Source organism: Schistocerca cancellata, chromosome 4 (assembly GCF_023864275.1).
Source record: "Schistocerca cancellata isolate TAMUIC-IGC-003103 chromosome 4, iqSchCanc2.1, whole genome shotgun sequence".
NCBI classification, from domain to species: domain Eukaryota; kingdom Metazoa; phylum Arthropoda; class Insecta; order Orthoptera; family Acrididae; genus Schistocerca; species Schistocerca cancellata.
Window position 1 is genome coordinate 121,323,810 of NC_064629.1, and position 22,671 is coordinate 121,346,480.

Here is a 22,671-nt window from a genome sequence, read left to right on the forward strand (position 1 = left end):
ACCAGTAGTTGTAACTCTTCCATAGTTGTGTTTTCATTTATTTTGTTGTGTATGATTGTGTTGATAGTTTTTATTGTTGTTTCGACTTGTGGGTTATTTGGCGGTCTATGCAAGAATGGTCTAATGTCTGTATTTGTGTCTTTGTATTCTATATATGTCAGCTGAAATTTCTCTTCTATATCCAACACGTGTGTGTCTTCGTGTTCTATTTGTGCTTGTTCTGGTGGCTGTGTTAAGATTTTGTTTTCCTCTGATTGTTTAATTGATGCGTGTTGGTCTTTGTTTGTTTGCTCTGGGATGTTTGAGTCCATTACTGTGTTTTCTTCTTCTTCTGATTGTACATTATTTTGTTCCAGTATTTGTTGTACTTGTTGTTTGATGTTTTCTAATTCTGACTGGGGTATCCTGTTATTTTTGATTATTACACGGATCTGATCAGCTAGTCGTTGTTCTGTTAAAAATTTTAATTCCGGGTATCTGGTAATAAATGTTGTGTATACTTGTGATCTGTATCCAGTTGTGTTGGTTCCTAGGTTTGTTGCTTGGTAATAACAGAACATGAGGTGTCGACTAACTTCATCTGACCATCTCATCCTCTGTCTTTGTTTTCCTTCTAGGGTGGTTGCAGGAAGCATATCCTGCAAAACACCTCTATTCGGATTTAAATCATTTTCCAGTTGGCTAGCAGTGTCGTTACCATTGTGGGCGGGCATAGGGTTCAAGCGTCGTCCCCGACCATGACGGCGCTTGTCCGAGGCTTCTTTAGTTCTGTCCTGAACCAAGTAATCACACTAAAAGGGGGGTTAGCCCTATTAGTGGTTTGTTCTTTTCGTCGCCTTTTACGACTGGCAGAACATACCGGAGGCCTATTCTTTTCCCGGGCCTCCACGGGATTTATTATTATTATTATTATTATTATTATTATTATTATCCTGTTTTCTATTTTGGTGCGGGTTTTGCTTTGTCCATTTCGAAACTTCCTATGAAAGAATGTAGGGACCTTAAGACGAAGTACACAACTGTACAATCACCAGGAGTTGAGGCACATGAGCCAACTTTTAAGAGAGACCCAATCAGATGGAAGAGGAATCAATGAGAAGAGGGACAGTGGTGCACGAGTTAACCTCGTTACAAGGGCGAGTTTAATTTTATAATTTGCATGTCATATAGTGGGACTATTTGGCAGGTAGGTAAAAGTATATATGCCTTTCAAAACGATTGGTAGTACAAATTATGCAGACTATAGTGCAATTGTCAAAAAGACACAAGGGGTACACGGATATTCGTGTGAGCCGGAGAATGGAAAGCAAGCATAAAATTTGCTGGTAACTTAATTGTGATCAACTGTTCAGGCTTGGAGTGCCCTAAGTAAACCACATCATTGGGCCCAACTTGAGTTCAGAAGACTCCAAGACTACAAAATTTAGTAGTGTATAATATATCTCTACAACAGTTTGTACGGGACATGGCTGGAGCCAAGAAAGAAAGCATATTTAAACCTATACCATTGCTGACTGGACAAGAAGCATGGAACAAAAAACAGGAGAAAACAGTACTCTTAGTGGAATCCTCTAACTTAAGTCTCAGAGTGAGTGTGTATGATATATGTTGGTGCTGAAGCAGCATAATGCCCAGTGTACACCTGAGGTAGGGTGTGTGTGTGTGTGTGTGGGGAGGGGGGGGGGGGGGAGACAGCAAGATGATAGAAGGCAGATGGGTCATAGTACGAAAGCGAATCTGAAGGGAATACCAGGACCAGCTTGGGATCTCTGATTGCCATTCTCATTGTGCTAAGAGCATGCCCTTAGAGGAATAGAAAACTAATGAACAACCTTGCACATGGCTGGTGTAAAAAGCACAACTACAACAGCACTGACTGCCTGGTTGTATGCCGATTGATGATTGTGTGTTTAAAGGGGCTAAACTACTGGGTCATCAGTCCCTCCATTTCATGAGAGAAACACGTTAAAAGGTAAAAAGTGAAAATTGTGGGGACTTTGCTGCTCTAACTTTATACGCAAGTCATGGTGTTTAAAAAAAGGGCATGACAGTAGTTGTAACATGATAGGTAAAAGAAAATTGAGATAAGCTATGCAGCATCATGAACAAGTGCATCTAAAGGCCCAACAAGGTGAGGGTGCAAGAAGGTAACTTGCTGTCACATGGGGGTTCCATTGCAAGGGCTCCCCCCCCCCCCCCCCCCCACAACCGTCCCAACACTGAAAGTGGGGGAGTTTATAGTTTAGTGTAAAATTCACTTTCTTCCCTCAGGAAATTCAACACTCTGGTAGTGTTTGTCTTGTTATCTGCAAGCATTTAAGGTAGTGAGGTAGGCAAGCTGAGAGCGTGCCACAGATCAGCCAGCATGGCACACTCAATGAGACCATGTGTTACCGTCAGTAGACTACAGGTGCAGAAGGTACTTGCAGGTGAGCCTCATGTGGGCACCCAAGACAATGGCATCTTTCAGAGAGGTCTGGAAAGATGGATGCTATACCACAGTGGACCCCTTAATCGCTCTCGTAACTTGTTTTGGGTCATAGTAGCCTGCCATTCCAATTACCAGAGCCTCAAAATATGCATCGAGGTTGTTATCTTAAGTCTTGGCATGATATTCTCATGTCAAATTGATCTCCTGTAGTGGTATCTTTAATGAGATGATCAGAAAATTCATTTCCTGGAACGCCTATGTGGCTCGGTGTCCAGATGAAGGTCACTGTCTTTCCAGAGTTGCAGAGGTCAACCAGTAGGTCCTGGATGTTGGCAAACAAAAGATTTTTTGGGATAGCATTTGGATATGGAGTTGCTACAGATCAGAAAGTTCACTGTGGCAAGGAATCTGACATATCATAGAGCCTGAGATATGGCAACCAACTCTGCAGCACTTCTCATAGCTTCTTGCACGTGCAAAGCTTAACAAACCCCATTGTTGACTTTAGATCTGTCTGCGTAGAGGCATACTGAATTAGAACAACCATGGAGAAACGAACAAAACAGATGTAGGAGGAGGGTAGGATCAGCATCCTTCTTGGGGCCACAAAAGAGGTCCATCCATATTACAGGACAGAGTACAGACCATGGAGGTGGGGTGGGGGGTAGGTGCTGAGTGGGAGCCCTAGGAACTCAGACTAAAGGAGGCTGTTTAAGGTCCTTTAGAAGAGCATCGACTTGGATCCCAGCTAGTCCACGCAGTTTTGGGCAGTGTGCAAACAGTCTGAATTGTTGTTTGTGGAACAGAGGTGAGTGACATGGGTGAGTAGGCATGTGACGGATTGTGACTGTGTAATTCGCCAGAATTTGCTTTCATGCAACCCGCAGCAGTGGGAGACCCACTTCCGCCAAGAGGCTATTAACAGGGCTCATACAGAAAGCCACTCACTGTTGCCAACCACACACCAGTGTGGTGAACGATGTCCAGCAAGCTAAGCACAGACGGTGCTGCCAACCCCTAGGCAACACATCCATAGTCCAAGTGAGATAAAGATCAATACTTTGTAAAATCTCAGAAGAACTGTGTGGTCTGCATCCCAAGGGGAGTTACTATGAAAACAGAGAGCATTTAGCTTCTTCACCCAAGTTCCCTTACCTTGAGCCGGCGACCATGTGGCAGCTAAGCTAGCTTGTTGTGAAACAAAATATCTAAGAATCAGAAAGTTTCAATAACTTTGAGTAACTGGTCACTAAGATAAAGTTCTGGGTGCAGGTGGACAGCCTGGAGTCAGCAAAAAATGCATAACTCATAATTTCACAGGTGAAAATTGATAGCTGTGACTCAAAGCCCCATCACTCAAAGCCCCATCACGTACTCTCCAAACAGCCCCCTGAAGTTGGCACTCAGCAGCGCACAGTGATGAAAAGGCATAGTACGGGAAAAGATCATTCACATACAGTGGTGGAGAGATAGTGGGGACCACTGCATTTACGATGCCACTGATGGCGATAGGTACTTCAGTTTCTTGTACATATAGGTTGCTGAGAGTTGAACCTATCCGGACCTAAAGAATTCTGAGAGATAGGAAATTGTGGATAAAAATGGGTAAACTGCCCCAGAAACCCCACTCACACTGTGTAGACAGGACGTGATGTTGACAGGTGGCATTATATGCGTTCTGTAGGTCAAACAACACAGCAATCGGACATAGGCGATGCGCCGAAGCATTGCACTTTGCAGATTCCAGATGAAACAGGTGATCTGTGATGGACTGAAAGGCTTGAAACCCACCAACTAAGATGGCAGTTGACCATTCATTTGAATAGCTTACACAGCCCATTCCTCGAAGAGACTGTCCAGTAGTTAGTTAAAATATGTGGGTCCATTCCTTGTTTCAGGACATGAATAATAATACCTTCCCACCACTGAGATGGAAATTCTCCTTCTCACCAAATACAATTAAAAATTTCGAGGATACGTTGCACGCTGTTGGCACAAAGGTGTTTAAGCATTTGATTGTGGATTTTGTCAGGTCCAGGGGCTGTATATTGACACACTGTGAAAGAGCTGCGCAGCTCCCATTCATTAATAAGGACGTTACACAATTGAGAGCTGTGTGCCTGGAAGGATAGGGGGCGGCACTCAGTAAGGTGTTTCCTGGTCAGGAAATGAAAATCTAAATTACTACAAGCGGACACTTCTACAAAGTGAGCCACAGAACATTCGGCAAGTACCATGGGATCATTGCAGATGTTACCATTGACAAGGAGCTGCCAGGGGTGATGGATAGCCACAAATGCAGTGGAGCTTAGTCCATACTTTGGATGATGGTGTGTGGGATTGCATAAATGATACATAAGCTCCCAACACTCCTCCTTCCTTTCCTTTATTAAAAACTGCACTTTTGTCTGGAATCTCATGAATGCTATTAAATTATCCATGGAAGGATGGCACTTGTGCCTCGAAGCCCCCTGTGTAATTCCCTGATAGATGTGGCTATATCGTCAGACCACCATGGAACCGACAGTTGTGGGGATGAGCTGGAGGAGAAGAGGATCATTTTTGCTGCAGCATCCTATCCTGTACCACTTTGTCGATATCCATTGCATGACTGGCAACAAAAGGGGCTGTAGAGGAGAAAGCCTACCATTTATTAGCTATATACAGCTTTTACTGGCTCTCTGAATTACTTCTCATATTTTCTGATTGTGTTATTGAAACTACCGAATTGATGCACAACATATTTCCTCTACAAGTAGTTTCTGTATTGTGTCTCATCTCTCGACTAAGCAGTTTTGTAAATCCCAACTGGTGTTCTTCCACCTTACCTGGCAGGCCCTATTTTCCGTTGTGTTGGATTAATGGTCTGGTAACCCTTCTCTGTGGTACTTACAAAAAAAAAAAAAAAAAAAAAAAGAAGCAAATTGGGTGGTTGCAAAAATATTCGATACTTTATGAAACTTCATGATATTTCCCGGCTGCATGAAATTCCCTGATAATTCTCAATAGTTTCATCTTGCGGCTACCCTGATGCTCACTAGCTCAGTTGTGTGTGTAAGTATGCACATGGACATGTTTGTATGGGCATACGACAGCAAGGTCTTTAGTGCCTGCGCAAAAGCAGATTGAGATGAGTGTCACTGCAATACAAGAAACAGGGAGATAGAACAGCATGTAAAACACAGGTAACAAAAGCTGGCAAACTATGTGCGTACCCCTACACAACCACGGAATGAAGAATTGCATCAGTAGTAAAACATTAACGACACAAGAAGAAAGTGGTATAAGGAACTAAAACAATATGGCAGATGAACATAGCTGGCTGACAACAAGATTAAAAAAAAGAAGATAAGCTAGTCACTCTGCAAAACACAAACCTCCAGCCTAAAAGTTTAGGCCAGTGTCCAGAGACATCACAAAACATTAAAACTTTAGTCACACTCTTCTCATCATCAACCAAAATAGAAGACAGATCCACACCAATATTTGCTTCTGCCCTTGCATCACAATATAAAATGCACTATGTCAAAATATGGCAGATAGAGATGCGTGCCACAAGCATCACAAAACGGGGGATCCACTTACTGTAGTAAAAAGCTGTGTGTGTGAGGGCAGTGCTCAATTCTAAGATGTGCGAGGGTCACTTCATCCCACCTGAGCAACTAGTAAGAGGAATGCCACAGCTGGGTTCCTGACTTTACCAACTGCAGCTTATTGGCCATCACTGCCAGCCATTTCTCATCCCACAACTGCACGACTTCCTGTGTAGTGCAGAAATGACAGCCTGCAAGGGAATAGGACACTGTGTCACATCCTGTCCTCTGCAGACCTCCTTGACAGCCCGATTGGTCTGTTCATTTCCTCGTATCCCTACATGACCTGTCACCCAGCAGAATGACACCTGCTTACCCTGCCATTGGAGCAAGCACAGTTGGTCATGTATCAGCTGGACCTACTCCTCAGCTGGGTACAGGTTCTGTAATGATTGTAAAGCACTAAGGGAATGGAGCAAATGAGAAACCATTTGTCCCGCATATGACACATCTACTCTACTGCCTTCAGGATCATGCAGAGCTCTGCTGAGAAAATGGTATATTTATCAGGAAGGCGAATCCTGTTGACATGGTCGGGGAACATGACAGAGCACCCATGGGAATTCCCTTGCTTGGAGCCATCCGTGTACACTATTGTGAAACCATGATGTATATCTAAAATGTTAAAAAACAGAGATTGAAATGTAAAGTCGGACATATGATCTTTCTTAAAATTCTTCAAGCCTAAAATAAGTCTGGACCTCCATAGAAGTCAAGGTGGAAATCTGCTCCCACCACAATGTAAAACATGAAGACCGGCCACACCATCTCTAGAAGGTAAAACTGTGCATGAATCCCATAGGGCCTCAATGCCTGTTGCCGGTTACGAAAAAGGCTTTCCAGTGGAGGCTGAGCAACGGTATGGTAGGTGGGTGTGTATCGTGTGGACAGTGTTTTATACGCCTGGCACACATTAAGTAGCCGTCACCTGACTTGAAATGGCGGTTAACCAGCCTCTGCACAAAGGTTTGGTATGGGGCTTGTTCTGGATGCCCCAGTGGCCAACCGAATCCCTTCATGGTGCACCATGTCCAACATCTTTAAATAAAAGGGTCTCACAGACCCATACACCATGTACCCATAATTGAGCTGAGATCGCGCAAATGCCATGTAAAACCAGAGCAGACAAGTCCTGTCTGCTGACCCCCCCCCCCCCCCCCCCCCCCTGTACTGTGGCTCAGGCATTTTAAAATACTTATCAGGTCCTTATGGTGTGGTAACCACATAAGCTTAGAGCCAAATATTGGGCCCAGAAACCTCACTGTGTCTTTAAAAATAAGGACAGTGTCCCTCATCCTCAACTCAGGAAAGTTTAAAATGGAATGAGAATGGTTAAAAAGAACACACACAGACTTCTCAGAGGAAAACTCAAAACCACTCTTTTGTGCCCATTCATCCAAATGTCGCAGAGTTAGTTGCAACTGATGCGTTATCGTTGCCAGCCTTGAAGAGCAAAACGGAGAGAACTCATCCACAAACAAAGAACACAGGACAGGACTTTTCACTATGCTGTTAATAGCTATGGTAAAGACAGTCACACTTAAAACACTGCCTTGAGGGACACCATTCTCCTGCTCAACGCGATCAAACTCATTATTTAAAATATTTTGGTGAGAGGAAGGACTTAATAAAAATGGAAAAACAACCAAGAAAACCCCATTTGATAAGCTGCTCCAGGATAAGATGGTTGGTTGATTAGTTTAAAAGAGGGGGAATGGACCAAACCACGAGGTCATCGATTCCTTGTTCCAAAGAAAACAATGCCAAAAGGCTGAGAAAAGACAATGAGACAACACAAAAAACAATGAAAGGAAAAACCACAACAACAACTGAATGGCAACACTTAAATGGACAAAAGGGGACAAGAAAGCCACAAAGACACAAGAAACTGGTAGGAGAGGTTAAAATAAGAAAGCGGGTTACCATGGCTGGCTGACCATGAGGATAAAAAGGAAAATTGAGCCACTCTGCAACACATTAAAACCCCTATCCTGAAAGCACTAGGGTGGAGGACACACAGGGACAAAGGACATGTGCTAAAACTTAGAGCAAATGATAAAACTCACCCTCAAGAATAAAACGTAAAACTAAAGCTGCTGTTGAGGCATTGTCGCCCAACACCGAAGGTAGGGTGCTGGGAAGGTTAGAAGTCTGCCGCAGAGCGGCTAAAAGTGGGCAGTCCAGAAAGAGATGGACGACCATCATTTGCGAGCCACAGCTCCACCGAGGTGGGTCCTTGCGACAGAGGAGGTAACCATGTGTCAGCCACGTATGGCCAATGCGGAGCTGACAGAGAACCACAAAGTCCCTGCGAGAGGTACGCACAGAGGTCTTCCACACATTCATAGTTTAAGGCACACAGCTTCTTGTGTGTACTGACGTTATGCCATTCTGTCTACCAAAGCCACAAAACCTTGCGGTGTAATACTGAATGGTCAGCTTCAGAGAAGCCGATCTCCATAAGCGGTTTCTGCATAGCCTGTTTGGCCAGCCTGTCGGCAAGTTCATTTCCTGGGATTCCGACGTGACCTGGGGCCCAGACAAACACCACTGTATGACTGGACCATTCCAGGGCATTCCTGGATGGTCGCTAACAAAGGATGCCGAGGGTAGCACTGGTAGATGGCCTGTAGGCTGCTCAAGGAGTCAGTACACAGGAGAAATGACTCACCTGGAGATTAGCAGATGTGCTCAAGAGCACGAGATATGGCTGCTAGCTCTGCAGTGAAAACACTGTAGCCATCTGGCAAGGAGTGCTATTCTATATGTCCTCCATGAACATAAGCAAAGCCAATGTGACTATCAGCCATCGAGCCAGCCATCAGTGTAAACCACTTCATGGCCCCGGTACATGTCGAGAATTGAGAGGAAGTAACAGCGGAGTGTCCCAGGTTTAACAGAGTTCTTAGGGCCATGTGAAAGGTCGAAGTGAAGCCGCGGCCTAGTTGTACACCATGGAGGTGTTCATGAATGAACCTCAAGCATAGGTGGTAAAGGCAAAACTCCAATTCAGAGAGAAGGTATTGCACATGAACTGCAATTGTAAGCCCTTACCTGGGTCGCTGATGCGGGAGATGAACAGCTGTGGGCGGGAAGAGATGGTAAATTGGATGCGCAGAACTATGAATGTGTGCAACATAACTGTACAGCAATTATGCGTGCCTAACCTGCAATGAGTGGACTCAGGCCTCCACCACGACGTTTGTCACTGGACTTGTCCTAAAAGCTCCTGTCGCTAGGCGAACGCCACAGTGGTGCACTGGGTCGAGTAAACGCAATGATAAGGGTGCCGCCGAACCATAAACCTGACTCGCATAGTCAAGGTGGGATTGTACAAGGGCTCTGTAGAGCTGCAGCAGTGTAGAGCGATTAGTGTTGCTCAGGCAGCGGAGCCAATGAGGTGCTGCCAGCACTTCTGCTTAAGCTGACGGAGGTGAGGAAGCCAAGTCAACTGGGCATCAAAAACCAGTTCCAAGAATCAATATGTCTCCACTACAGAGAGTGATTCATCATTAAAGTAAAGTTCTGATTCCGGATGAACGGCATGATGCCGACAGAAGTGCATAACACACGACTGTGCAGCCAAAACTGGAAACTGTGAGCTAGAGCCCATGACTGTGATTTGTGGATGGCGCCCTGTAGGTGCAACTCAGCAACACCAGTACCAGTGGAGCAGTATGAAATATGCAGAAGTCGTCTGCATACAGAGACGGTTAGACGGACAGTCCTACGGCTGCTGCTAGACCATTAATGGCCACTAAAAATAGAGAGACACTAAATATGGAGCCCTGCTGGACCCCAGTCTCCTGGATATGGGGGCGAACTATGGGAGGCACCAACTTGGACAGAGAAAGTACAAAGAGACAGGAAATTTTTGGTAAAAATCTGGAGTGGGCCTCTGAGACTCCACTCGTATAATGTGGCAAGGATATGTCGTCACCAGGTCGTGTCATACGCTTTGTGTAAATAAAAAAAAGACTGCAACCAGGTGTTGGCATCTGGAAAAGTCTGTTTGGATGGCAGACTCGAGGAACACAAGACTATCAGCAGTAGAGCAACCCTAGCGGAAGCCGCCCTGACATGGAGCCACTAGGCCACGTGACTCTAGGACCTGACCTGACCCGACCCGACCCGACCCGACCCGACCCGATCCAACTGCCGACACAGCAACTTACAACAAACATTGGTGAGGCTGACGGGCCAATAGCTATCCATATCAAGCGGTTTTTTACTGGGTTTAAGCACAGGAACGATGGTGCTCGGAACGATGGTGCTCTCCTGCCACTGCAATGGAAAGATGCCATTGTACCAGATCCAGTTGAAGATGATGATGATGATGATGAGATGTCGCTTGTAGTCAGATGGGTGATGTTTAACCATATGGCTGTGGATCCGAGCTGGCCCAGGATCTGTGTTGGGGCAATGTGCAAGGGCACTGAGGAGCTCCCACTCTGTAAATGGGGCATTATAGGGTTCACTGTGGCATGTAGCAAATGAGAGGACTTTCTTTTCCATCCACCGTTTGAAGATCGAAAGGCTACAGGGTAGTTCTCCGATGCAGAAGCTCAAGCATAGTGCTCCACAAAGTGCTCAGCAATCGCATTTGCGTCAGTAGACAACACGCCATTGATGCTAATGCCAGGAACACCTGCTGGGGTCTGTACCCAAAGACATCTGATCTTCATCCAGACTTGGGAAGGTGACATATGGCATCCAACATTCGAGACAATCTCTCCCAACACTCCTGCTTCCGTCTTATGATAAGCTGACGAACGCGGGCACGGTGCCGCTTAAAGGCAACGAGGTGCTCCAGCGAAGGGTGCCACTTATGCCACTGTAGAGCTCACCGACACTCCTTAATTGCCTTGGCGACTTCCAGTGACCTCCAAGGGACTGCCTTTTGGCAGGGGCACCCTAAAGAATGAGGGATAGCATTTTTTCCACATTAATGATTGTTTTGATCAACTGCTCAACCATCACATCGATGTTACCATGTGGGGGGAGAGTCAACGGTGACCGCAAAGGTGAAAATTTCCCAGTCTGCCTTGTTTAAAGCACATCTGGGCAAGCGTCCATGGGCCTGATGCAAGGGCAGTGACAAGAAGATGGGGAAGGAGTCACTACCACACAGGTTGTCATGTGCTCTCCAGTGGAGAGATGGGAGAAGTCCTGGGCTGCAAATGGATAAATCAATGGCAACTGCCATGAGCCGCACTGAAATGTGTGGTGGCCTCAGTATTTAAGAGGCAGATGTCGAACTGAGACATTGAAGTTTTGGCATATCTGCCTCAGCCAGTAATCACAGCGCCACCCCACAAGGGGTTATGGGTGTTAAACTCTCCCAAAAGTAGGAAAGGTTTAGGGTGTTGATCAATCAGTGCAGCCAATACATTCAAAGGTTATGTTATGTTAATTGGGGACCTAGAAACGACGGAGAGGCTCCGTCCCCGCCACAGCCGCAATGGTCCGCAACCCCACGATGACTACCACAGTCCACTTCACCCCTCCACCGCCCCATACCGAACCCGGAGTTATTGTGCAGTTCGGCCCCCAGTGGATGACCCCCCCCCCCCCCAAGGGAATGTCTCACACCAGACGAGTGTAACCCCCATGTTTGGTTTGCATTGTAGGGTAATGATGGTGTACACATAAGAGGAGAACTTGTTTGCACAGCAATCGCTGACGTAGTGTAGCTTGGCGGAATAAGGGGAACCAGCCATTTGCCAAGGCAGAACATTCAGGGGTACTGCACCATGTGGAGGAAGATATACATTGCAGACAGTCACTGCCTGCGTCATCCTTATTCTGACAGCCACAGCTTCAAGAGGGGTTCGAAAGGGCACAGTTGCACTACATACTGAGTTTAGGACGTAAACGCAAACTCCACCTGACACTATTATAGTTGCTAGGGTTCCTGTAATATCCCTCATAGCCACAGAGGGCAGGGGTCCGCATTGCCGGGAACCAGGTTCCCTGGAGGGCAATGCAGAAACCAGGTGCAAAGCTCAACAGTTGCCGTAGCTCAGCCAGGCAGTGGAAAAAACCACTGCAATTCCACTGGAGGATGACATCGTGAGACTGGGAAGGCATGGAACATTCAATGAGGCAGTTTACGCCTCAGGGTCACCTGCTGCCGCTCAAGATCTAGATCCTCCTCAGACACCAGAATCTCCACCTCATCCCCAGACACAGAGCTTGTAGGAAAAGGAGGTGTGGGTGCCACTGTAGTTTCCTTGGTCTTAGGGGTCTCCTTTTTGGACTTTTCTTGCTGCTCCTTGGGTTTCTCTGGCTGGGAGGGCTTCACTGATTCAGTCTGGGCCTGAGGAGGGTCATGAAGCCCTATGGCCAGCTGCTTTTGAGCACTTCAGTCAATGGTGGGCGTCATCTTTCCCACTAGCAGAAACCTGTGAAGGGAGTGACCGAAGGGATCCATTCCTGGCGAGAGGAGGTGAAGAAGACTTCTCCAGCTGGGAAGTGGGGACTGGTGTCCCTGATGTTGGGGGAGGGGGGGGGGGGGGGCATGCTCCCGAGGTAGGTGGTGCAACAGGGGGAATTGCCCTCCCCCCCCCCACCACCATCATCAAGGGAGCAGGTGTAGCCTTCTGGCTCTGAAGGCACTCATATTATCTCTTAGCCTCAATGTAGGTCAGTAGGTCCAAGGTCTTGTATTTCATGATTTTCCTCTCTTTCTGTACAATCCTGCAGTCTGGGGAGCAAGGTGAATGATGCTCTCTGCAGCTGTCACAGATGGGAGGTGGGGCACATGGAGTATTGAGATGTGATGGACGTCCACTATTTTGACATATGATACTGGAAGTACAGTGGGAAGACATATGACCGACCTTCCAGCACTTAAAGCACTGCATCGGGGAAAGGATATATGGCTTGACATCACAGCAGTAGACCATCACCTTGACCTTCACGGGTAACGTGTCACCCTCAAAGGCCAAGATGTAGGCACCAGTGGCAACCTGATTATCCCTCGGAACACGATGGACATGCCGCACGAAATGAACACCTCACCGCTCTAAATTAGCACGCAGCTCACTATCAGACTGTAAAAGAAGGTCCCTGTGGGATATAATATCCTGGGCCATATGTAAGTTCTTATGTGGTGTGATGGTAACAGAAACATCCCAACTTGTTACAACTGAGTAAAGCCCATGACTGGGCAGAGGATGCTGTTTTTATCAAGACTGACCCAGAGCACATTTTGGACAAGCCCTCTACCTCTCCAAACTTGTCCTCTAAATGCTCTCCAAAAATTGTGGCTTCATCGAAGAAAAGGAGTCCCCATCAGTTCTCATACATATGAGGTATTGGGGTGAATAAGGTTCGCTGCCACCCTTAGCCTGGCATTCCTCCCATGGGGTGGCCAGGGAGGGGAATGATTTACAGTCATACTTTCTTGCATTGTACTGGGACTTGGGATGCTTGGAGACTGCTGGTGTCTGATCACCAGCAAGTGATGACATGGAACGCGTCATCTGCCCTCGTGCCACCCACTCCGACCAGGGGGCCTCCCCACGGGCACTACCCAGCCACAACAAAAGCCACCTGGCAGGATAACCTTTGCTAAGAGTCCCAATGCCCCAGGGTGATGGGCATCTACTCCTTGGAATACGTGGGGAGTTAACGGCGCAGGCATCAGCACAACAATCCCTGTGTTGTCAGGTGGCTACAACCAACAGAGTACATGGTGGCCCCAACACAACGGACTGGCTACTGTGCTGGATATGAGGTGCAAAGAAGTCCATGGTCATCGTCAGTGCAGAAAGAGAGACTACAATAGCGCATGGTGGAAAACGCACCCAGGAAGGTGTCCTTGTCCAAGAGATGGAGAACGAGCTGGACTACAATGCAACGATGAGAAAGTGGGCTAAAGATCTCAAGGCACAATGCACCATGTAAGGCGCCCTTCCCCAATTGGCTCGCTCTTCGGGAAAATTTTGAAAAATTGGGGACCATCACATAAAGGCCGAAATGTGGGAGACTCCTTTTAGTTGCCTCTTACAACAGGCAGGAATACCTTGGGCATCTTCTAATCCCTGGACCCACAGGGGGTCAGGATAAGATGCCTCAAGTAGTATCGTAGGCCTTCTCGATACCAGAAAATATTCCTTGAAGGTGATGCCGGCATAGGAAAGCCTCCAGGAGGGCACGGTTATCAAAGGTAGAGCAATACCTCATGAATCCAGACTGAAAGCAACTAAGGAGTATCATGGATTCTAAGATCTAGACAAGGAGGAAGTTGACGACCTGCACCAAGGTCTTCCCCACGCAGATAGTGAGGGCAAGACTACGGTAACTACTTGGGCATGTAATGTCTTTCTCAGGTTTTAAAAAGAGAAATTAAAATTGCCTCATGCCAGAGTTGGTAAAGTGATCTGACTTCCAAATGGCATTAAAAAGTGCGAGGTGTATATCTCTCTTTCACTTTATGAGGTGCCATAGCATACTATAATGGATCCTGTTGTGACCAGGGGATGTGTCACGAGCCACAGACAATGCAGAACCCAGCTCCCACATGGAAAATGTGGCAGTTTTAATCTTCTTCAGAGGTGGACCAGAAGTCCAAACTACACCTCCCAGCAATCACTCTATGGTGCTGGAAACCTGGCTCCCAACTGGCTGTTGCAGTAACTGTGGCAAAATATGCCTCCATAGTCTGGGCAATGGCAGATTGGTTTGGAGTGTGCTGTTACCCATTACAGCAGCCATGTGGCACCTCCCTTCTCTCCCAGAACTATTACTGATGGTCTCCCATACAACAGAACTTTTAGTGGAATGATTAATGGTGTTGAGAAACTGTTGCCATGACCTCTTCTTGCTCTCTCGAATAATTCAGTGTCACTTTGCCCTCGCCACCCGAAAGGCTGCAAGATTCTCTGCAGTTGGCCAACACTTTAACCTATGCAGAGCTGGTCTCGATTGCAGTCGGCACTCCACCAAGGGAGAGGTTGCCCCTTCTGTTGTCCCGTGGACTGTGGAATGGATGCTGCAGCAGCATGGTGGATCATTTTGGTAATATTATCCACCCAAGCCTCGACATTCACACAATATTCTAACTGGGCCAAGCGACTATGAAGTGTCCAGTTGGCTCTACCGAGCACCCTTTGTTGTGGTTTCCTTTTGGGTTCCACCCCATCTGGCAGGTGAATCCAGATCAGGAATTGATCACTTCTGTGCAAGTCATTGACCACTTCTCATTGAAAAGTGTTAGCAAGAGCTGGAGAGCAAAGTGAGAGATCAATGGCAGAGAACGATCCAGTTGCTGTACAGAAGTGAGTGCTCTGTCCTGCATTTAGCAACTATGCAAGTGCACTGATGCAGCAACTGCTTGTAAAGTCATCATTAAGTGAGATAGGCAAGAAGTGGTAGTCGGTTCTGACAAAAATACCTACACCGCCTCTAGCTATCTCTCCACTCAGGTCATCCTTTTTGTGGAGTAAATGGCCTCGTAGGTCAGGGATGTACAATTGATGGAAATAGGTTCCATGGAAAAACAGACACAGTGGCCTACCCCGAGATAAGAGAGATGGAGTATAAAGAATAAAGGAGACTAGCGAACACAAATTTGTCAAAACACCCTAAATTTTTCTCATGGCTACCTCACAATCTTCTGTCCACTCAAACACAGCATCTTTCTTCAACAACTTTGTCACAGGTTTAGCCACTATAGGATAATCTTTCACAAAACAATGATTGTAGTTAGCTACACCAAGAAGTGACTAACTCCTTAACATTAGTGGCCACTGAAAAAATCTGAACTGCTTTGTTAGTACTAGATCTGCCTGAACTCTTGTACTAATAATATATCCCAGGTACTGCACCTGTGACTTTGCAAAAGAACAGTTTTATGTCTTCTGGCTTAAATGGGCACTTTGCAGCATGGACAACATACTCTTTAACCTCTCCACATGCTCCTAAATTGTTCTTGAAAAAAAATATTATATCATTTAAATACACAAGACACACAGACCTCTCAGTAACAAGTTGACAAATCTTTGAAAAGTGGCACATCAAAAGGCACACAGAGAAACTCACAGTGTCTGGAAGGAACCACAAAAGCTGTCTTTGGTCAATCTTGTGGTGCAGTCGCAATTTGGTGGTAACCTGAGTGAATGTCATGGGGAGTAAAATACTGGCAGTTTCATCAATAAAGAGTAAACCTTAAGTGTCGGGGTCATGACCATATTTACTGCTCTCATATTACCACACAAATGATTTTTTTTTCTCCACTGACTGACCTCTTTGTGACCACTACAATCAGAGAGGGTTGAATTATCCTTGCAGCCAGCTGTAGCTGAATAGTTTACTCAACAACACATCATAGATAAAAGGTTTTTGAGTGATCTGTCTAGCATCTTCTGTGGAGATTTTGTGCTGTACAAAGTCAGTTGGTGACAAATACTGCCATTGCTTGAATAGCTATGCATATTCCTCCAGAACCGGGTACAAAACATTCTCTTCTGACTCAGGTAGAGGTAGGAACTTCTCTCTTAACTGATTCCTCAATAAAGGCATAATTGCACAAACCTTTCTCACTGGCAACTGCTTCTACTCTGCTTAAAGTGTTTCTCACATTGAACAACTTCTTAAGTTACTTCCTCTTCACTAACTAATATAGTCCCATGTGGGATTGCTACATCTCTCTGACCAATATTATCAACACACACAAACTCAAATCCTCTTTACTACTGCTTCTGCTTTACTTATGCTTCTTTTGACACAAAATTGCAGCCGGTTTAGAACACCATTCTGGCTGAACAGAATCAACCAGAAAGTCCGATCTCAGGGTATCCAAGTTTTGATAGCAATTCAGAGAACTCTTCCTGTACCTTCGCTGATACTGACAGAGGTACTAGTTTTTAATGACCATTTATGTGGTTCTATTGGAACCTGCAGAGGAGGCGGCACACAGCAGGTTTCTTGTGACTGAGGTGTGCACTTACTGTCACAACAGTGAACTGCCTCAATGAATTGCAAAGTGTGTGTCTTATAACCTATCACTGCCTGAAAATGGTTCCGGAAGTCTTTCCCTAAAATTACATCACAACCTCGTCTGTGTTTGCTCACCACTTCCATATACTGAATTCATACTTTCTTCCATCAATATGTATATCTCCCACACAGGTATTGGCAGAATCTATTATCTCCTCACCTAAATTACTTCTGTTACTATGCGGTGGCTTAAGCACATGTTTATTTTGTGAAACAAATAAAACACTAACTGGAGCCCCCTCACCCATTAACAGTTTGCTAGTCATTCCTCTAAGCTTGCCTTCTAAGACTATGTTTGCTACCTCATTGATTTCTTCATTTCTCACTGGGTTAGTTGTTCTTGTAGGGGCGAGGGTGGGTAGCAGGGGCTGCCCCATGCTTGTTTCACCACAGTGTGTCTGAATTTCTCCCCAGTGACCTCTCGTTCTGCCTATTACTCTGCAGTGCCGTCCACTGTGGAAAACTCTGCAGGCAGTCATCAATCGCATGCCCTATTGTACGACATTCTGTACAACAAGGAGCATGACAGTGCTCAACCATGTGGATCCGTTTTTCCCACTGCTGACAGTTTGTATCATTTACAAAAATGTAGCACTGCGTACTATTGTGCACAGGGGCTGAAAAAAAATTACCCCCTTCCTCTGCAGTGGAGCCAGTCTCATGGCTTCATGTAATGAGGTGGCGGATGCCACCTTAACCTCAGTCCCAAACTGCAGATTTATTCCTTGAATAAATACATCAATAGCTCTTGCTTCAGCTTCTTCAATTAGAACCTCATTCTGAGTAGTATCTTTGCCCAACGCAAGACAAAGTTTGCGTTCTATCAGCAAAAGCCTCAAAATCTTGACGAGTTTTCTGGCCAAGAGAGGACAACCGGGTCTCAGTAATAACTGACGCCTCTTATTTGAGTACTGCTCTACTAACAGCTTCACTAGGACATCAGAGACTGCACATCTTGCAAGGCATCAACCGACTACAAAAGTAGAGGCATCGCCCAAGAGTTTTAATCTTGTAACATTTAGTAAAAAACTATCATGCCAGGAGCAAGTGAGCCCCACGTTGTGGACATTTTTCATAAAGGTGGTGACACTTTCGCTGGGTTTTCCCGAAAAGGAAGGGTACTAGTAACATTTGGTACACATGCCACAGTTTCCATTGCAGTGGCTCTAGAAGTGCCTGCAGTAGTTTGGCTTGCTGCCTGTATAGTTTTGCGTTCACATTGATGTGCCAGGTTAGCAATCTGTTCCTGTAGCTTTATTTTCTGTAGTAACAATTCATTAACCTGTCCTTGTACAAAGGTGGCATTATCTACGTTGCGGTGTTAAGTCAAGCGTTGGCACGCCAGTTCTAAACGAGAGAGCAGAGGGCGCTGTGAAGAAGTCAGCCAATCGCACGCTGACTGACCCCTCTCCAGGACAACAATGCAATGTCAGTGCCCTCTATGCAAAGAGGACATAAGCGCCGTGTCAACTGATCACGAACCAGTTCTACAGCAGCATCAAGAATAGGCACTTCAAAACCAGTGACTTACAAACATTATTACTTTGCTTGTATTAGAACTGTATATACTGAAGGACATTGTTTATTTTGTCTGTTGCCCTTTGCTTGTGACACACTTATGTCATTCTCAAAGTTAAGTACTGTCATCAACTCATTTCATAATAAAACTCTTTAATACTATGTGATTGAAATGTTGTCTAGTGACCCAAGAAGTTAGTTTCCTAGACACCCCGGCTTTGACAACTAGGCAGGATTCAACAATCTACCTCGGCACTGGTTGGTCAGTTTGTGGGGGTTGAAGGGACCAGACTACAAAGGCCATCAGTCCCTAGCTCAGCATTACCATCACCAGTGGCTTCTTGTCATTCCTGTAGTCAATTCACCATGAGCGCGTGTCAGGCATGATTACAAAATATAAGGCCAAACATTCTAGACATCAAATGTGTTACAAAAGAAAATAAGGTCTCGGCACAGAACTACAAAAAAAAACCTAATTGGGATGATGTCCAGCGACAGCAGCTTACCAAAGAATTACAGTACGATGCAAGTGTGCACGACACTTACATTTGCCTTTCCAGCACTGGGTGGAGAGTTGCAGCAATGTTGGCAAGGTCAGCAACATGGTGCATGTCAACCACCACAATGGAGTCAGCGGTGTCAGCACGGACACCCAGTGGATGGCGTGGCGACGGTGAGATGTGGTTGAGTTAGCACGGACCACGCTGGGCCGGTTGCTGCAGCAGCACAGCATGTGGCATGAGCTATGCGCAGGCAGTGATTGCTTGACAGAACATAGCATTACTTTTAACTAATCAAACGATGCACAAAATATGACTAAAATACAATCAGACTATATAAAGGAACATACTGTTTATATTATTATAAAGAGTATACTGGTAAAAGTGAAAGTTCCAATTCCACCTACCTGCTTTGACCCATGATACCATCAAGATGGGAGACAACCCTGTTTCAACTATATACAATATCGTAACCATGTCGTCACTCATTCCACCTGCAAACAAACATGAATAACATGTGAAATATTTAACTGCAGCAATAGAATTAAACTAATGGGACACATACAGGAAGAACAGTATTTTGAGTGGTGGACAAACTTAATATGTAACAATAAGAATAATATCAACATTCCACAACAATTATTAATCAAAAAATTAAGCACATAAAATTCCTGTCATTCAACACAACCAAATAAATAAATAAATAAATAAATGCAAAAGTTATTGATATTGTAAATTTTGCAATGCATATATAGCTCAAATGCTGACCACAAGACAAGTAAAAAACACACACACACACACACACACACACACACACACACACACACACACACACACACACACACACACACACACACACAAAAACCCAGTTTGCCATCAGTCCAAAGTAGGAACTTGATTGGAGACAACAAGCAATGACCTCGTAGTAGATTTCTGTATCATATCCATGACTGACAAAAAAAGAAAAATAATATTAAATCTCCAACCATACACAGCACTAATTCTAAATACAAATGTGAATCCATCAGCCATAATCTGCAAAAAACACAGCAGCTCTCGGTATTCACTTCCTACTCGTCCATAACTAGGCTAACAATCTCTATCATACATGTTTGCATTACGTAGAGGCTGTTCCCAACAATAGCAGAACCCCTACGAGCAGCTTTATTTTTAATTAAGCCTATAGGCATAAAATTGTTTTAAGAGAAGCACTGTATTGCCATAGTGTTATAGTTGTTAAGACAGAACACATTAGTAATGTGTACAACAAATCTAACAGGTACCAGATTCAATTGTACGATTTCTTGAAATGCAGTCTTGTTTCAAGACAGACTACTTACTATTGTGGCATGTAGCATACAAACAATGTCTAAAGTGAGTGACCCAAATTACAAACACTATTACCACCAACGATATCAGCACCTGAGCCTGAGGGCATAACCTGAGGCAGTAAATAGCATCGAGGTCTAAAAATAGTTCATTCTGCAAAACTGTGCTGTAAGAATGTTGTATAAAGCTGATACATAAAAGCCTTGCAGAAGTCTCTTCAGGGACACAGATTCTTACACTTAATGTCTCATCACATTTACAGCCTAATGATACTTGTGGTTAATGCGAAATAGGCCTAGTGAATTTTCTTTATGTCAACAATGACCGTCTTATAAACCCTTACCTTCTATTTCAGCTACTTCTTTTGAAATTGCAAATTTGCAGTAGTACCTTCAGTTGGACGGCATGTCTCCTTTTGCGTTTCACAAGTTTCAACATTACGCACTTTTGTGGATGGAAATAAAGCCGAAGAACACCATTACTTAACAACACAAAATTTTAAAACAAGAGATAAATTTTAAGAAGCTTTCCCAATGATAAATATAATTTTAATCTTAAGCTGCACACAGCACAGCTGTGTACCCTTTCACGTGATAGTTACATGACAAAGTAGCCACTAATTTGCACACAGCTTTGAAACTGAATCTGCAGTTTATAGTTGGTTAGTTCCATGGCTCATTTTGCATGCTAGATCATAAAGATGGGGTAAAAGTCATTTTATATTCACAATACAAAATAATTTGCACATATGGTTACATTCCAAACCTTTTCAGGTCTTTTGTTTTTATTTTATGTTTTTTAATTACAAAAATAAAAAAGGTAAACAAATGTGAGTTGGTAATTCCTATCCATCAATTTTTTACACATTACAGTTACAGAGATTGTTCTACAGTGTAGATGGGGTTGCCAAGGAGAAACTTTCTCTGTTTTCAAATTTAGCTTTGCTGCCTGGCAGAAATTTTATATCATGAAGTAAGTGGTCAAAAATTTTGGTGGCAGAATTGTGTACCCCTTTTTTGTGCTAAAGAGAACGTTAATGTATAGTAATTAATGCAATACTTCCTTCTGGTATTGTAATTATATACATCAGTGTTCCTTTTGATCTGCAATGCATTATTTACAACAAACTTTGAGTACACCTTGCAGCTTGAATACAAAAGTCACAGTTGTTGGGACGATTGTACCTTTGAGATTATGTCTATAGCCTAAAATATTAATTTGGTACCATCACAGACTAACACGCATGTGATTGTAACAAAAGATGAACAACACCATAAATTCTAATGAAAACATTATTTGTGTCAAAAGCATGTCTGCTGGAAAACATTCATCTCTCTTCATTTCGAACTGAGAGTCTTCAAAGTGAGGCTTAAAAAAATCATATGCGTATAAATTTTATAAAAAAAATACGATATTCTGGCTGCAATCATTTTAGCCGATCAACTTACTTACCTCACAGAATTTGAAATGTACAGTACATTTCAATTTCTAACTCCAACAATTACTCGTCCTGATTTTTCTGCTTTCTGGTGAATGACAGTGAAAACTTCCTTTCGCCTTTAGAACATATTATGATCTTTAATGTGCCGCAGCATTCATACTACATATTTGCACAGTAAGGAAGTAGAAACACGAAATTCACCAATTATGGCACGATAGCGTCGGAAACTGAGAAATCGAATTGAAATCGAGCTTATGCTGTACGATGTGCTTCTACACAGTCTATACCCAGGACAATTACAGCGAGGTCTTCAGCCACTGGAAACATGACCACTTAGTACTTAGTCGCGCGCCCACACAAATTAGTATCTACTATCTACACACTAGTTTGAAACAATAGAGTTACAGCTTCGTCTTCGTGTATAATTTTGGTTTTGCTATGTTTTTGTCAGAGATGTGGCTACGCTAGGACGTCAAGACGACATGTTAAATCGATACCAATGAAGCCAAGGTTGCTACATAGAAGGTTGGGCCAATGTGTTCGGCAGCGATCGGGCGCTTCCGTGTGACGTCACTGTCGAGAAGCCGAGGCCAACGAGATTTCTCGTTGGCCTCGCGAGAAGCGTCAGCAGCGCGAGACGTTCGCATACGGCACTATTGCGCTTAAACTAACATTAATTTACGAAAAGTGAAGGGCAATATAATGAATTATGAATTCGATCGAAGCTTACCAATACAGGGACTGAATGTTAATACCTGCTACGACTGTGAAACTCTTATACTGTCTCTCTGGTAATGACAAAAGTAAAACTACAGATTTGTGGCTCCCCTTCAATTTATATTCTATTACTCAATA

At 44.4% G+C, this 22,671-nt stretch overlaps 1 long non-coding RNA gene across 3 annotated transcripts in view; it reads right to left on the reverse strand.

Moving 5' to 3' along the window:
- The window catches only part of LOC126184937 (uncharacterized), a 33,684-nt gene extending 11,349 nt beyond the window's left edge, over positions 1 to 22,335 (reverse strand). For 2 of the 3 annotated variants that reach the window (XR_007536908.1, XR_007536909.1), the window contains exons 1-3: positions 21,828 to 22,335; positions 19,454 to 19,540; positions 19,093 to 19,262 (exon numbers count right to left, since the gene is read on the reverse strand). This is a non-coding gene — a long non-coding RNA (uncharacterized LOC126184937). Of the gene's footprint in view, positions 1 to 19,052; positions 19,263 to 19,453; positions 19,541 to 21,827 lie in introns of all 3 variants that reach the window. The other variant, XR_007536910.1, reaches the window with a different exon arrangement.
- Between the last annotated feature and the right edge of the window lie 336 nt (positions 22,336 to 22,671).